The sequence below is a fragment of the Mauremys mutica genome, unplaced genomic scaffold (genome assembly GCF_020497125.1).
Source record: "Mauremys mutica isolate MM-2020 ecotype Southern unplaced genomic scaffold, ASM2049712v1 Super-Scaffold_100046, whole genome shotgun sequence".
NCBI classification, from domain to species: Eukaryota; Metazoa; Chordata; order Testudines; family Geoemydidae; genus Mauremys; species Mauremys mutica.
The window spans coordinates 5,115,677-5,130,838 of record NW_025423257.1 but is presented as its reverse complement, the minus strand read 5'-3'; the positions used below and the strand labels follow the sequence as shown (position 1 = coordinate 5,130,838).

Genomic DNA, 15,162 nt, shown 5'->3' with positions numbered 1-15,162 from the left:
GTCTGAAATTCAAGATCCGATGGTTAGTTTGAAAATCAGGGCTCTTGGGTCCTATTCCCAACTCAGCCACTGACTGGCTGTGTGACCTCAGACAAGTCAATTCTCCTTTCTCAGCCTTAGCTTCTCCCTCTTTCGAGTAGGGATAATAATGATCCGCTCCTACCTAGCTCAACACACTCACTCTTCCCCAAGACACACACACTGTCTCTCCCCACACACACACACACAGTCTCCAGACTGAAGTTGAAAAGCAGCTGGCAATCTAGTAGGATGCCCATGGAACAAGGGGAGAGAGAAACCTGCATCACTGAAAGTGCAGCCATGGAGACTCCACACACCAGCCTTGCCTAGCAGGGCAGTGGGGCGAGAAGGGACATCATCCGAGCTCCCTGCATCCAGGTCACTTTCCTCAGCCGGGCTGCATGAGGGGAGGGCAGAGAGCAGCAGCTTCTGATGCTCCCCTCACAGCCCGGCCCAGGTGGGGAAAGTGACCAGGACGCAGGGAGCACATAGTGTTGCTCCTCACTCCCCCCACCCTCTATGGGGCCACGGAGGAGCATTGGGGCAGGGGAGAGCAGTGAGCACCTTTGCACGGCCACACGGTGCCCTTTGACCCCCTGGAGCCCTGGGCGGCTGCCGGGGGCCCCACCCCTAAGGCCGGCCGGGCTCCCCAGCACGAACAGCAGAGACACAGGGAGACTGGCCACCCACTGAGCAGAGGTAGCCTGGGCGGCTCGTAATGGAGGCTCGGGGGGGCTCAGCCTCCCCAAACCTTGCGTTGCCAAGGGGGCAGTGGGGCTCATGACTAGGGGCCCTGGCCAAATTGGGTCCCCCTGGAAAAGTCTCCCCCATGTCAGCCCCAGGGCTGGAGGAGCTCCCACTCCCTGCTACGGCCCGGGGGCTGCAGCAGGGGCACAGAGATTCTCTGGTCTCGGGGCCGCAGCGGGGCCGGGGTAAAGGAGTGACAGGGTGGGGCCAGTGGGGGAAGGGGTGGAAGGGGGCGGAGCCACACACAGAAGTGGGGGGGGGCAGGGTTCCGGTGCTGGGGCCCCCGCACTTGTTCTCCCTTTCCCTGGGCTTTGGCATCACGAGCCCCTGCTTAGCGAGTAGGGGTCAGTGGTCCCCACAATGTGGGGCGTGACTCCTAGGGGGACACAGAGGAAGATTGATGGGGGCACCTCAGGGCCTGAGCCAGCCCCCATGGAGGGCAGGGAGGGAGCCCCACTCAGCCCCACTCTGTCCCAGCTCTTCCCCAACCCCACCCTTAGCCTGGGCCCCTGGCTCCCAGCCCGGCCTCGACCCCCTTACCCCTGTCCGCACCCCTCTCCCCAGCAAGCACCGGCCCCACTCCCAGCCCCGGTTCTCGACTGCGGCTTCCGAGGGGCCACAGCCATGGGTACGAGGGCGCAGTGTGAAATGTTTGGGGACCACTGGGTTAGGGTGACGTCCTCAATCACTTCTCTGCAGTCCAATGAAAGCGATTCCTCCCCCACCCACCCCTCCGTCAGGACGGCCGAGGTACGTTCCGCTGCCCTTCACTCGTTCAGGAAGGAGAATAATATTTCATTCCACTCAATCCTAAAGTGATTTGTTACCCACCACCATCCCAAACTGGTCATTTTGGGGAAGTGGCCCCATCATGCTGCATAGCTAGGCAGAGTAGGGGTGTCTGTGCAAACACGGCCTGTTCCTGAAGTCTTCCCCCAGCTCCTCACTAGATGTGACGGGGGAGCTCATTCAGCCCCTCCTTACGCTTAGTATTTAAAAACTCCTTAGTGGCCCTATCTCTGCCGGCCTTAGATTTCTCCTCCTGTCACTATCTTAGAAGCTCAGATGAGGTGGCTGAGTGGTGAAGGTGATAGACTGTTAATCTATTGTGCTCTGCACGCATGGGTTCAAATCCCATCCTCATGGGCTGCATTTAGTCTTCATTCTCCTTTACAGACAACCATCTCCTCCCTTGGTACAATGACAGACCAAACAAGGTTGCTTCCTGCAAACAAAAACCTTCTCAGAATCTCAACTGCCCCTCCCCCCAACTTGCTTCAAATAAAATGTCTAAATCCCAGATTTCTAAGAAAATTCTCTAGTCCTGCATTTCTTAGTTTTTATCTCAAAAGGGAACAGCCTCATAATCTCCCCCAAACACCCTGGGACCTCCCCAAATAATTAAAATACCCCCAACCTGAGCAAGGCCACAACAGTGAACCAGAGCCAGTGGCTAGGCCAAGCTGTTTTGAAGGAGACAACTCAACCATTTTCTCCCTGCTTCCCTTGGCAAAGTCTGACAGAAAACAAAATTCCCCAAACTGAAAATTTTCTGCTGAAAAACCACTACTAGTCTGTTTGGGGACTTTGGTTTGAATGTACTATTATTATTCTCTTCTGATTTCTGAATCAGTTTTGTCATCCAGGTGTATTTCCAGCTGTTGAGTTGTGGAGGAGAGAGGCCAACTCATAATGTCTCAACCCCACCTTTCATAGTTTCTTCCAACTGGCTAGGAAGTATCTTTGCTAGGATGTGAGTCAAGCAGTGCCCATTGTTGCTGTGCTATCTCGGAGATGTCTGCATTGTACACGGTTCCTGGGATAGTCCTTGGCAGTGTGGATCCCTTTAATGGGCCAGCAGCGGGTCTGTCTCCTCCATTGTCACACCTGAAAGGCTGGTGGTGGGCATTTCCCAACCCCATCTCAGTCACACTCACAGAGCAAAACTTCCCAGCCAATGCTACACACACAATCCAACACAATAGTAATGTTCAACAGACCAAGACTTTTGAAATGATACCTCACCAGGCAGACTTTGAACAAACTGTATCATCATTGTATGAGAGTGGTGAATATGGGGCTTCCAGGGTGCTGCTTTGAGCACAGCGTGCCACACCTGGGCTGACATTGCAGTGGAGACGTACCCTTAGAGTCCATCTCTCCTGGGATAAAGATGGCAGCAGGGCTGGCCTGGACCATCCGACGTAGGCTCATGGAGCTAAAGCTGAGAGGCTAAAAACTGTGGTGCAGATATTTGTGTTCACACTGAAGCCTGGGTTTGGAAACCCTCTCCCCTCGTAGGGTCTCAGAGGTTGGGCTCAAGCCCATCTGTCTGCCCTGTAATTTTATAGTCTTGCAGCCCAAGCCGCATAACCCTGAGTCAGCTGACCCAGGCTTTGTGACAGGTGCCCTGGGTGTGTTAATCGCAGTGCAGACATAACATTAGGCTACGTCTCCAGTGCAATGAAACACCCACGACTGGCCCGTGTCACATTAATCAGGGTCATGCGGCTTGGGCTGTAAAGTTGCAGTGTCCGTGTCTCGGCTCAGGCTCAGTCCCCTGCTCCAGGAGCCCAGAAGTTTGGGGGGGAGTTTAGCAAGTGGAAATGGTAAAACCGCAGGGGAGTATTATCCTGGACTCATGGCATTTCTCCATTGGTCTGTCTGCTCTGGGGCAGGGACAGAAACACGTCCTGCTGCTTTTGTTATTTCAAAGGGCGGTTTAGGATTTTCATTTTCAGACACAGTGCACAAAACAGGACTCAACCCTCGGCATAAACTAACCGAGCTGCCCACAGATTCTGGCAGCCACAATGAGCATTTGGTGTGAGAGCTCAGACCTGCCCCTGTCCCAGAGGGACAGGGTCGTCTGTGAGGGGACTGGACCACAGACCTATCAGCTCCTAACTCCCAAACTTTCAGTAACTCTATCATCAGTGCCTGTGAGTGTAATTTAAACCAGAAGAAAAACCACACTAGGCTAGACCGAAGGTCCATCTAGCTCTGAATCTTGTCTTCTGACAGTAGCCAATACCAGGTGCCCCAAAAGAAACTCAGTAAAGTACCACTGGAACTTGAAGCCAGGATCTCCTGTATACAAAACAGTGGTTTTAGCCAGCTAAGCCATGGTGCCTACAGCTGCTGAAGGGATCATGTCTGCACACACCTGACCCTCTGCCAACCTCCATCTGGGCCTGACAAGCTTTGCTGGTGTTTGGATTCAGTAAAGCAGAGGAGCAGGTGAAGTTTTACTCCCAAGGTTCTTTGGACAGGTCTACACTACAAAATTAGATCGGTGTAACTACATTACTCAGGGGTGTAAAAAATTTACCTCCCTAAGCAATGCAGTTATATCAGCCTAACCCCGGTGCAGATAGCGCTGTGTCAACAGGAGGGCTTCTCCCAACAACATAGCTTGGGGAGGGGCTTGGTTAGTGAAGATGAAGAGAATAGGTGGCCCATGGCTCTTGCATTTGGGGAGGCTGGGTGTGAGCGCTGGAAGCTCCCCAGAAGTGGGGGGCCCATTGGTGCCCAGACCATGGCACTGCCCCCCCTACCCTTCTCCTCTCTCTGAGGCCCCACCTGTGCTCCCCCCTTGCTCCTGTTTGGCCACTTCCCACCCCCGCTCTTCCTCTTTGGCTGAGGACGGCTGATCCACCTCTCGCTCGCTCCTCTCCTCCCCCAAGGCCTTCCTGCCTCCTGCTCGTGCCTCTCCACCCCCTACCACAAGGTCTGCCCACCAGCCACCACCTCTCTGACCCGTCCCTGCAACCCACCCTGCCCACCACCCACACCTCTCTGCCTCTCCCTTGAGACCTGCCCTGCCCATTGCCCCCACCTCCAAGACCTGCTCTGCCCACCGCTCGAACCTCTCTGCCCCTCCGCTGAGACCCACCCTGTCCACGTCTTTCTTCGGTCGTCTGTTGTTATTCCATGAAACATCAAGAATGGAAATAAAAAGCTGAGTTTACTCCAGGGTGAGGAAAGAAAGGAGCCACCAACCCCCCGGCGTTGCTGCTTTAGTTAAAGTGTTTTAACTAAACTGCTATTGAATGTCCTCCCTATGCCCCTTGTGTCACCAGAGCACATCCATGCTAGCAGTTCATGCATGGCAACAGAGAGCAGTGCACTGTGGGCAACTATCCCACTGTGCAACTGGCTGCAGGGTGTTTTGGGAAGGGTTTGCAATGCCTCACGGGCTGGTACAGCATCACATGATGCAGGTTTCTCTATCCCACCGTTCCACGGGCATCTTACTAGATTGCCAGCTGCTTTTCAACTGCAGTGTGCGTGGCGGGGTAGAGACTGTGTGTGTGTGGGGAGAGACAGTGTGTGTGCTGGGGAAGAGTGAGTGTGTTGAGCTAGGTAGGAGCGGATCATTATTATCCCTTCTCGAAAGAGAGAGAAGCTCAGGCTGAGAAAGGAGAATTGACTTCTCTTAGGTCACACAGCCAGTCAGGGGCAGAGTTGGGAATAGGACCCAAAAGCCCTGATTTTCAATGTAACCATCGGATCTTGAATTTCATACACTGAATGACCTGAATAAAGTGCTCACAGATGAGCTCCAGACCAACAACAGTGGACACGAATTATTCAGCAAGTATTTGAGGAGAACTGCAACATTTGAGAGAATCATGAACTGCTCAGAGACCATTAATGTAGAGAAGCAGCAAAATTCATCAAACATAGAACTGGTTCTGACTTATTTCCTTGGTCTTAAAAGAGAACAACAAGGACCTGAGTCTCCTCCCTGTCAATAACCCCCTGCTCAGCCAATCAGGGTAGAGACTGAGGACGGGAGGCTGAGGGTTCTCACCAGAGAACCCAAAGGATGGCCCAGGTCACTGGTGGGGATCGCTGCCCGAGCACTATTTCAGCCCCACATTTTTGTGTGGACCTCCCACAGTGGGAGCTGCAGAGCACTCCCCCGCCCCACCCACCCACACACCCACACACACCCCTACCTCCTGGTGTTGGGAGGAGAACAGGAAAAAGGACAAAAGAAGCAAGAGACAAAGAGAAAGGAGGGAGGGTGGGATGGAGGAAAAGGTGAAACAAAAAGGACAAACCCTAATCTCCCCAGTGATTCTAAGGGACAAAATCCCAGGTGCGGAATAAAATTCTGCCTCCTTAAGCTCGTGTTTTCCATGCCTAGAATTCAACTCTCACCAGATGGATCAGACTGAACAGGTTCCAAACCTCCAGGAGGCTCTTACCTTCTAAACAGGGACGGCTGTTTTCTAGTAAAATCACTAAAAGGGAAGGAGGAAACTCGAAAGAGGTTCCTCCTGGCGCTCACGTCCGTGAACCCGAATACTCTCTCAGTCCTCAGAGAGAGACCTGGAGAAGGAGACTTGCTGAAGCAAAGCCACAGGGGTCTCTGAGGTTCCCCTGGCCCCTCGCCCTTGTCCTGCCTGGCTGATGTCAGCATTTCTCTGTGAGGTCACCACCTCCCCACCACCTTGGACCAATAGTCTGAGGTCCTGCCAAAGGCCTTTGTGATGTCGCTGCCACACCCCTCCCTTGCTGTGCCAATGTCCTGCCCCTGGCCAGGCACTTTGCAGGTTTGAGCTACTCCCTGTGGATCACCCCACTCAAGGAGCGTTCGTTCTAGGCAGCAAGCCGGCTAGACAGGGAAACATCAGACGCTGCTCCCAAAGCTACACTCAGTTTGCCAGAAATGAGTCGACTTTGTGGCCAGAAGAGACCATTAGAGCATCTAATCTGACCCCCTGCATATCACAGGCCTCCTGTATGACACAAGAGCTACTTGGGTCTGTTCCTAGAATGGAAGCCGCATATTAAACAAGTCCCAACAGGTTTGCTACACCCTGGCCTCCTCCCATTCTCCACCCGTGAATGTTTTGGCTACTCCAACCTCCAAGCCAGACTGCCCAAGCCTCCCACCTCCTGTGTATTTGCTGTCCCTTCAGCAGGAACCCACCAGAACCCCCCACCCCCAATAATCCCTACCTGAGCTGGCTCCACTGCAGCCATTTCCCTTCCCTGTCCCATGGGAGGATGGGACGAGCTGGAGCGAAACATGGACGACATCCTGCAGCCTGGCAGGGCGAGAAGGGCAGTTGTGGAGGTTTCAGAACAGGCTTTAGTTCATGTCACATCACGACTCCCCCAGGATCTTTCCCTGCAGAGACACAGCCTAGGTTCTGCCATGCTGGGAACATGCTCCAGCTCTTTACTGCAGGGGAGACCTGGCCCCTCCTGCCAGGCTAAGCCCGCAGGGAGATTTTTCAGCCTCCCCAGTAATAAAGTCTCTGAACAAAATGCTGGAAAGGAGCAGAACCAAAGGGGCTGGGCAGGCTCCATAGGGACACTGGCTCCTCCCTTCCCCTCCTGTGCGGCCATGTCCTGTTGCTGGCAGAGATCAGCCCCCCCATCCCCCCCCCCAGAGGCAGCCGTGTCTGCGGGCTCCCCCAACCAGCACCTACTAACCACCACCCACGCTGGGGGAGTGACACAGGACAGCAAATTCCACCTACCCAAAGACAAATTGCTGCAGATAAACGGGCTGGGTTCACATCCCAAAGCTGAGGAGAATTTAAGAATTACAGAGAAAATAGGGAAAATAAGAGACTAGAGTCTCAATAATTTTAGGGAAAACGAGGGAATCTCCTTGGATTTTGTAGCCACATGTGGGGAGGGGAGAGAGAAGGGGAAGAACTAGAGAGAATTGTTCTCAGGTTTTGAGACGGAAAGAAATGGCACAAACAGGAAAAGGATGCGAGTAGCTCACCCCCGTGACCGTAGGCGTGCGCAGCACATTTCATTAGGGTGCGCACCCAGGGAGCCCCGCCCTAGCCCCACCCCATCCACTGCCTCCCACTTCCTGCCCCTGGCTGCCCCCCTCAGAACCGCCAACCCCCCCTGCTCCTTGTCCCCTGACTGCCCCCTCCTGAGACCTCCCCCCACTGTAACTGCCTCCCTAGGACCCTACCCCCTACCTGTCCCCCTGACCCTTATCCACACCCCTGCCCCCAGACAGACCCCCAGGACTCCCACACCCCATCCAACCACTCCCCGCCCCGACAGGCCCCCAGAAATCCCGATCCATCCAACCCCCTCTGCTCCCTGCCTGTTCCAATCCCGCTCCACCGCCCGACAGGCACCCCCCGAACCCTCAACCCATCCAACCCTCCTGCTCCTTGTCCCCTGACCGCCCCCTCCACAGGCCCCCCCCAACCGCTAATCACCCCCCAACTATCCAACCCCCCTCCCCACCTCCTGGCAGCTCTGTCTAGTGGCTGCTCCCACCCACACACTCAAAGTGGCAGAGAAGGTTCCCTCTCCTTCGGGGGGAAGGTTGCCTAGTGGTTAAGGCACAGGACTCAGGCTCAGGTGTTCTGGGTTTGAGTCTCTGCTCTGCCACAGACTCCCTGCTTAGCCTTGGGAAAGTCACTTCACCTCGTTGTGCCCTAGATCCCACCTGCCCAATGGGGCCAACACTGACCCTGCCTCCTGGGCTAAATCCATCCATGGCTGGGTGATGGGAGGGGAATGGAGATACCAACATGGGGAGAGTTGGGCTGAATTTCTCCACAGCCGGAGAGTGGGAGCCAGCTCCACAGGGGGGATGGGAGCGAGAGGGGCTCAGGCCAGCTCCACACAGAGGGGGGTCAGGGCTTCAGCCCTGCAACTTCTGCCACTAAGGTGGCTGGGGCTCCCGAGCCGGGGACTTCAGCCCCACATCTTCTGCCAGGGTCCGGGGTTCTCCTGCCTGCCCCAGGGGGGCTCCTCCCCCGTGCAGCTCCTGCTGGGGTCTGGGCTCCGCCCCCCGCCTCCCAACCCAGCGGGGCTTCTCCTCCCCTGCCCCAGCCTGGCGCTTCTCCCCGCCCCCCCCTGCAGCTCCTGCAGGGGCCCGGGGCTTCTCCTCCCCCCACTCCAGCTCGGCTCCTCTCCCGCCCCCACGGGAGGGGGGGAGCAGACTCCCCAGCTGGGGCTCAGGGCATTGGGGTGCCGGGGCTCCCCCCCTTGCGCACGCCTGGGCCCGGGACACTCACACACACACTCTGCCCCGGGGCTCCCCTGGTGCCCAGAGACCGATCAACCCCCCGCCTGCAGCTCCGGCCCGCCAGCCGCACCCAGGGGAGCCCCGGGCCCCAGGCTCTGTCCCCACCTGGAGCCCAGCGGGGCCGGGGGCAGCTCCTGCTGCAGCTGAGAACAGCGGCTACGCTCCGGCGCGGGCGGCTCCAGCGCTGCTGGCAGCACGTGGCCACCAGGGAGCAGCTGCTGGGCCCAGGCTCCTGCGTCACAATGTGCCAGAGCCCCGCCCCCAGGAGCTGCCCCGCCCCCGGGCTGTGCCAGAGCCCCGCCCCCAGGAGCTGCCCCACCCCCTGCCTGTGCCAGAGCCCCACCCCCAGGAGCTGCCCCATGTTGGGTTTCTGGGATTTGTTCTCCTGCCTCCTTCTTCCCAGCACCCCCCACCCCCAGCTGCTCCCTTCCTGTGTCTGCAAACACCTCCCCACCCAGGCGGGCTGCAGCGCTCACTGGGGCTGGCTCCAGTGGCTGAAGTTGCCTCCATCTCTGCTCACCTGGGGGGAGAGGAGGGACGAAGAGAGGAGATGGGCCCAGGGTGTGAAAGCAGAATTAGGGGGTGGGGAGAGAAGGACTGTTTGGAAAGGTGGGTTTTTGCGGGCGGGGGGGAGATCCCAGGGCCGACGCTTCCATTAGGCGACACTAGGCGGTCGCCTAGGGTGCCAGGATTCGGGGGGGGGGCATTTTGTGTGCTCCCCACGGGGCGCCCGGGAGCTTCCGGTTCCGCTCCCGTTGCACCACCAAAGATGGACCCTCCGCCAACATGCCGCGGAAAACAGCAGCAGGGAATTGAGCAGCTCAATGACTGCCGCTGTCACCTGCGGCATTTCGGCGGAGAGTCCTTCTTCGGCGGCGCAATGGGCGTGGAACTGGAAGCTCCTGTGCGCTCCATGGGTAGCGCACAAAATGCCGCCCCCCAAATTTTGCCTAGGGCGCCAGAAACCCTGTCCCTGCTCCTGGGTGATCCAGATGGAGTCAGAAGCAGTTGGGCAGCAGAGGCTCAGGGAAATTGAGGGGAACCCCCTGGGTGTCCAGTGTTGGCCAGGGATCGTACAGCACCTAGCGCAATATGGGGTCCCGATCTCAGTCATAGTCTGTGCAGCACCTGGGAGCCCTGACGTCTGTTTCCTGATCACAGGCACTGGGAATGGAGAGAGGGAAACCTCAGCACCTGAAAGGTTAATGCAGCCCTGTGTGCAGCCCCTGCTAGGGTGACCAGACAGCAAATGTGAACAATCGGGACAGGGAGTGGGGGTAATAGGAGCCTATATAAGAAAAAGGCCCCAAAATCGGGACATCCGGTCACGCTAGTCCCTGCTTAGAGAGTTGTGCTAATAACAGCAGCAAAGAGTCCTGTGGCACCTTATAGACTAACAGACGTATTGGAGCAGGAGCTTTCATGGGTGAATCTCCACTTTGTCAGATGCACCAATAGTCCCATATGGGCTAGTGGTCAGGATTCCTGGTGTTCACCCAGGTGACCTGGGTTCAACTTCTGCTGTGGGAACCGTGCAGAGCTTTCGCCCAGAGTGGAGACGAGAAATGAAAGGAACAGGGAGGGATCCTGCCAGTAGGGGATTTGGACAGTGTGGGGAGGGGATCCCAGAAGTGGGGGTGGGGCAGGGGTCTGGGCAGAGATGAGGGAAGGATCCCAGCAGTATGGGAAGTTGAGAGCACAGGCCTGGCCTGGGGACCTCGAAGAGTGAATGTGTCCCTCTAAACCCACCAACTGCGTGTAACCCCTTTGGGGTCTAGAGAGCATGGCCCCTTTAAATCTTTTTCCCAAGGGTGAGGGGGAGAGTAAGAAAAAGGAGGGAAACTCCAGGGGGCAGGGCTGGAGCTGGAGGAAGAGAGAGGAGAAGCAGCATGGCTGGCCCTGGAGAAGGAAGCAGAGAGAACCTGCCTGAGGCCTGAGGAGGACAGGCCCGATCGGGGACAGCCCAGGACAGGAGCCAGGAGGAGCCCTGGGCCAGGGAGGAATCGCCCGAGAAGGACAGGCCGGAGCTGGACCCAGTATCACGGCTGCCCGGAGCTGCCTGGGGCTGTGAGTACTGGGGCTGGTGACTCTGCACTGGGAATAAGGAGGGAGGCTGCTAGATAGTTAAGTGGGGAGGTGGTCGCTCTGTGTGGCTTTGCAGAGAGCGGCAGAAGAGGGCACCGGAGGGGTTTGCTGGGGAAAGTTCACTGGCGCCGAAGACGACCAGGAGCACCCAAGACTCACCACCGGACTGGAACTTTGCTCAGGCCTCCTGAACTCTGTATGCAGACACATTGCTCAGTGTCTGTCCTGTCAGACTGTGCTACAAGTGGGTCCGTGGGGCCTTGGTTTTGAATGCAGCCCTGTTCTACTGCTCCCCCTATATTTCCCCTTGTTGTTTTTCTCCTCCCAGCCCTCTGTAAATAAATATCTCCCTTTGTTATATCCATTGTACTGTTCCTGTGGGTGGGTGTGTTCACTCTGGGGGGGGTTGGAACAGGTGCCCCTGGGGTGGAAGGGATTTCTCCTGCTGCATTCCTGCGCGCGCTGTCTCTTGGCCAGAGCTGCCTGCAGAGCAGACTCCATCTTGGCCACGAGGGCGCTAAAGTTACATGCAGACTAGGCAGGACTGGAAGAATTACGTATTTGTTGGTAAATGTCAATTTCTGTGTAAACACACGACCCAATGGCAAAATCTTTCCATCGATAATCATCAAAACTGACAGATGGGCAAAGTAAGAAACATGCTGCTTGAGAGCTTACCCTGTTGTAGGAGCAGCAGTGATCTGTGTGCTGCGTATCACCTGTATGCCCAAAAGGTCTGTTACGCCCCCCCTCCCCCTGCTTGTCTCCTCTCCCTCTCTGAATGTCTGTGAAGTGGCTTTCCCCCTCCCCCCCTCCTGCAATGCTTGTGGGATGAATGGGCTGGTTGAACAGCTGGAAGAGCAGAAGAGCTCCTAGATAGACAAGGTGTCTGGGACTCTCATTAGGCAGCACTCACACACCCAGAGCAGGGACACTGCATGGACACTGGCTGAGGTGGAGTGTGACCCACCAGATGCAGCCAAGTCATCTCTAGTCGCAGGCCATGAGGAGCAGGTCCTTAAAAGGGGAAGGGGCCCTGTGCTCGGGAGTCACTCACAAGCTTGTACCTCCAGTGAATGTCCTTCGCCCCGACCGCCTGGCCAGTGGTTCGCTGTGTTACATTCCATCGCGCCTCGGGAAGACGTACCTTCATCGCACCGTCCATCACGGTGCTGGAGGACACTTACCTTAAAGGATCCTGACATCTCCAGTGCCAGGCCTGTCCTGGGAGCGTGAGTATGACACCCTCCCCCATCCCTTCTTTTGAGCTTAGCTGTCAGTATAATAAACATGCTGCTTTCTGCCAAACTCTGGGGGGTCAGTAGTCCTCCCTACGCTGACTAGCTGGCCCAATTTTGGGTAACAGAAGCAACATTGCTGGATCTGTCATTGTACCAAAGAGGGAGATGGTTGTCTTTAAAGGAGGGTTAAGGCTAAATGCAGCCACTGAGGATGGAACCCATACATGCAGAGCACAATGGAATAGCAGTCCATCACCTTAACCACTCAACCACCTCATCTGAGTTGTTAGCCAATGTACAGGAGGAGAAATCTAAGGCTGGCAGAGATAGGGACACTAAGGAGTTTTTAAATACTAAGCGTAAGCAGGGGCTGAATGAGCTCCCCCCTCACATCTAGTGAGGAGCTGGGGGAAGACTTCAGGAACAGGCCGTGTTTGCACAGACACCCCTACTCTGCCTAGCTATGCAGCATGATGGGGCCGCTTCCCCAAAATGACCAGTTTGGGATGGTGGTGGGTTGCAAATCACTTTAGCATTGAGTGCAATGAAATGTTATTCTCCTTCCTGTACGAGTGAAGGGCAGCGGAACGTACCTAGGCCGTCCTGACGGAGGGGGGTGGGGTGGGTGAGGAATCGCTTTCATTGGACTGCAGAGAAGTGATTGAGGACGTCACCCTAACCCAGTGGTCCCCAAACATTTCACACTGTGCCCTCGTACCCATGGCTGTGGCCCCTCGGAAGCCGCGGTCGAGAACCGGGGCTGGGAGTGGGGCCGTTGCTTGCTGGGGAGAGGGGTGCGGACAGGGGCAAGGGGGTCGAGGCCGGGCTGGGAGCCAGGGGCCCAGGCTGAGGGTGGGGTTGGGGAAGAGCTGGGACAGAGTGGGGCTGAGTGGGACTCCCTCCCTGCCCTCCATGGGGGTTGGCTCAGGCCCTGAGGTGCCCCCATCAATCTTCCTCTGTGTCCCCCTAGGAGTCACGCCCCACATTTTGGGGACCACTGACCCCTACTCGCTCAGCAGGGGCTAGTGATGCCAAAGCCCAGGGAAAGGGAGAACAAGTGTGGGGGCCCTAGCACCAGAACCATGACCCCCCCCACTTCTGTGTGTGGCTCCGCCCCCTTCCACACCTTCCACCCACGGCTCCATCCACTGTCACCTCTGTTCCACCCCTTCCCCCACTGGCCCCACCCTGTCACTCCTTTACCCCGGCCCCGCTGCGGCCCCGAGACCAGAGACGCTCTGTGCCCCTGCTGCAGCCCCCGGGCCGTAGCAGGGAGTGGGAGCTCCTCCAGCCCTGGGGCCACCATGGGGGAGACTTTCCCAGGGGGGCCCAATTTGGCCAGGGCCCCTAGTCATGGGCCCCACTGTCCCCTTGGCGACGCAAGGTTTGGGGAGGCTGAGCCCCCCCGAGCCTCCATTACGAGCCGCCCAGGCTACCTCTGCTCAGTGGGTGGCCAGTCTCCCTGTGTCTCTGCTGTTCGTGCTGGGGAGCCCAGCCGGCCTTAGGGGTGGGGCCCCCGGCAGCCGCCCAGGGCTCCAGGGGGTCAAAGGGCACCGTGTGGCCGTGCAAAGGTGCTCACTGCTCTCCCCTGCCCCAGTGCTCCTCCGTGGCCCCACAGAGGCTGGGGGGAGCGAGGAGCAACACTATGTGCTCCCTGCGTCCTGGCCACTTTCCCCACCTGGGCTGGGCTGTGAGGGGAGCATCAGAAGCTGCTGCTCTCTGCCCTCCCCTGACGCAGCCCGGCTGAGGAACGTGACCTGGATGCAGGGAGCTCGGATGATGTCGCTTCTCGCCCCCCTGCCCCTGCTAGGCAAGGCTGTTGTGTGGTGTCTCCATGGCTGCACTTTCAGTGATGCAGGTTTCTCTCTCCTGTTGTTCCATGGGCATCCTACTACATTGCCAGCTGCTTTTCAACTGCAGTGTGAAGACTGTGTGTGTGTTGGGGAAGAGTGAGTGTGTTGAGCTAGGTAGGAGTAGACCATTATTATCCCTACTTGAAAGAGGGAGAAGCTACATGTGAGAAAGAAGAATTGACTTGTCTGAGGTCACACGGCCAGTCAGTGGCAGAGTTGGGAATAGGACCCAAGAGCCCTGATTTTCAAACTAACCATCGGATCTTGAATTTCAGACATTTAATGACCTGTATAAAGTGCTCTCACATGAGCTACAGACCAACAACAGTGCACAGGAATTATTCAGCAAGTATTTGAGGAGAACTGCAATGTTAGAGAGAATCCTGAACTGCTCAGAGACCATTAATGCAGAGAAGCAGCAAAATCCATCAAACATAGAACTGGTTCTGACTTATTTCCTTGGTCTTAAAAGAGACCAACAAGGACCTGAGTCTCCTCCCTGTCAATAACCCCCTGCTCAGCCAATCAGGGTAGAGACTGAGGACGGGAGGCTGAGGGTTCTCACCAGAGAGCCCAAAGGATGGCCCATGTCACTGATGGGGATAACTGCCCGAGCACTATTTCAGCCCCACATTTTTGTGTGGACCTCCCACAGTGGGAGCTGCAGAGCACTCCCCCGCAACACACACACACACACACACACCCCTCCTGGTGTTGGGAGGGGAACAGGAGAAAGGACAAAAGAAGCAAGAGATAAAGAGAAAGGAGGGAGGGATGGAGGAAAAGGTAAAACAAAAAGGACAAACCCCAATATCCCCAGTGATTCTAAGGGACAAAATCCCAGATGTGGAATAAAATTCTGCCTCCTTAAGCTCATGTTTTCCATGCCTAGAATTCAACTGTCACCAGATGGATCAGACTGAACAGGTTTCAAACCTCGAGGAGGCTCTTACCTTCTAAACAGGGACGGCTGTTTTCTAGTAAAATCACTAAAAGGGAAGGAGAAAACTCGAAAGAGGTTCCTCCTGGCGCTCACGTCCGTGAACCCGAATACTCCCTCAGTCCTCAAAGAGAGACCTGGAGAAGGAGACTTGCGGAAGCAAAGCCACAGGGGTCTCTGAGGTTTCCCTGGCCCCTCGCCCCTGTCCTGCCTGGCTGATGTCAGCATCTCTCTGTGAGGTCACCA

General features: G+C 56.6%; 1 non-coding gene across 1 annotated transcript; it reads left to right on the top strand.

Annotated features, from left to right (window-relative positions):
- Nucleotides 1-1,832: 1,832 nt before the first annotated feature.
- Nucleotides 1,833-1,920, top strand: TRNAN-GUU. Its single transcript has one exon. It is a non-coding gene; the product is annotated as a tRNA-Asn (tRNA).
- The last annotated feature ends 13,242 nt before the right edge of the window (nt 1,921-15,162 follow it).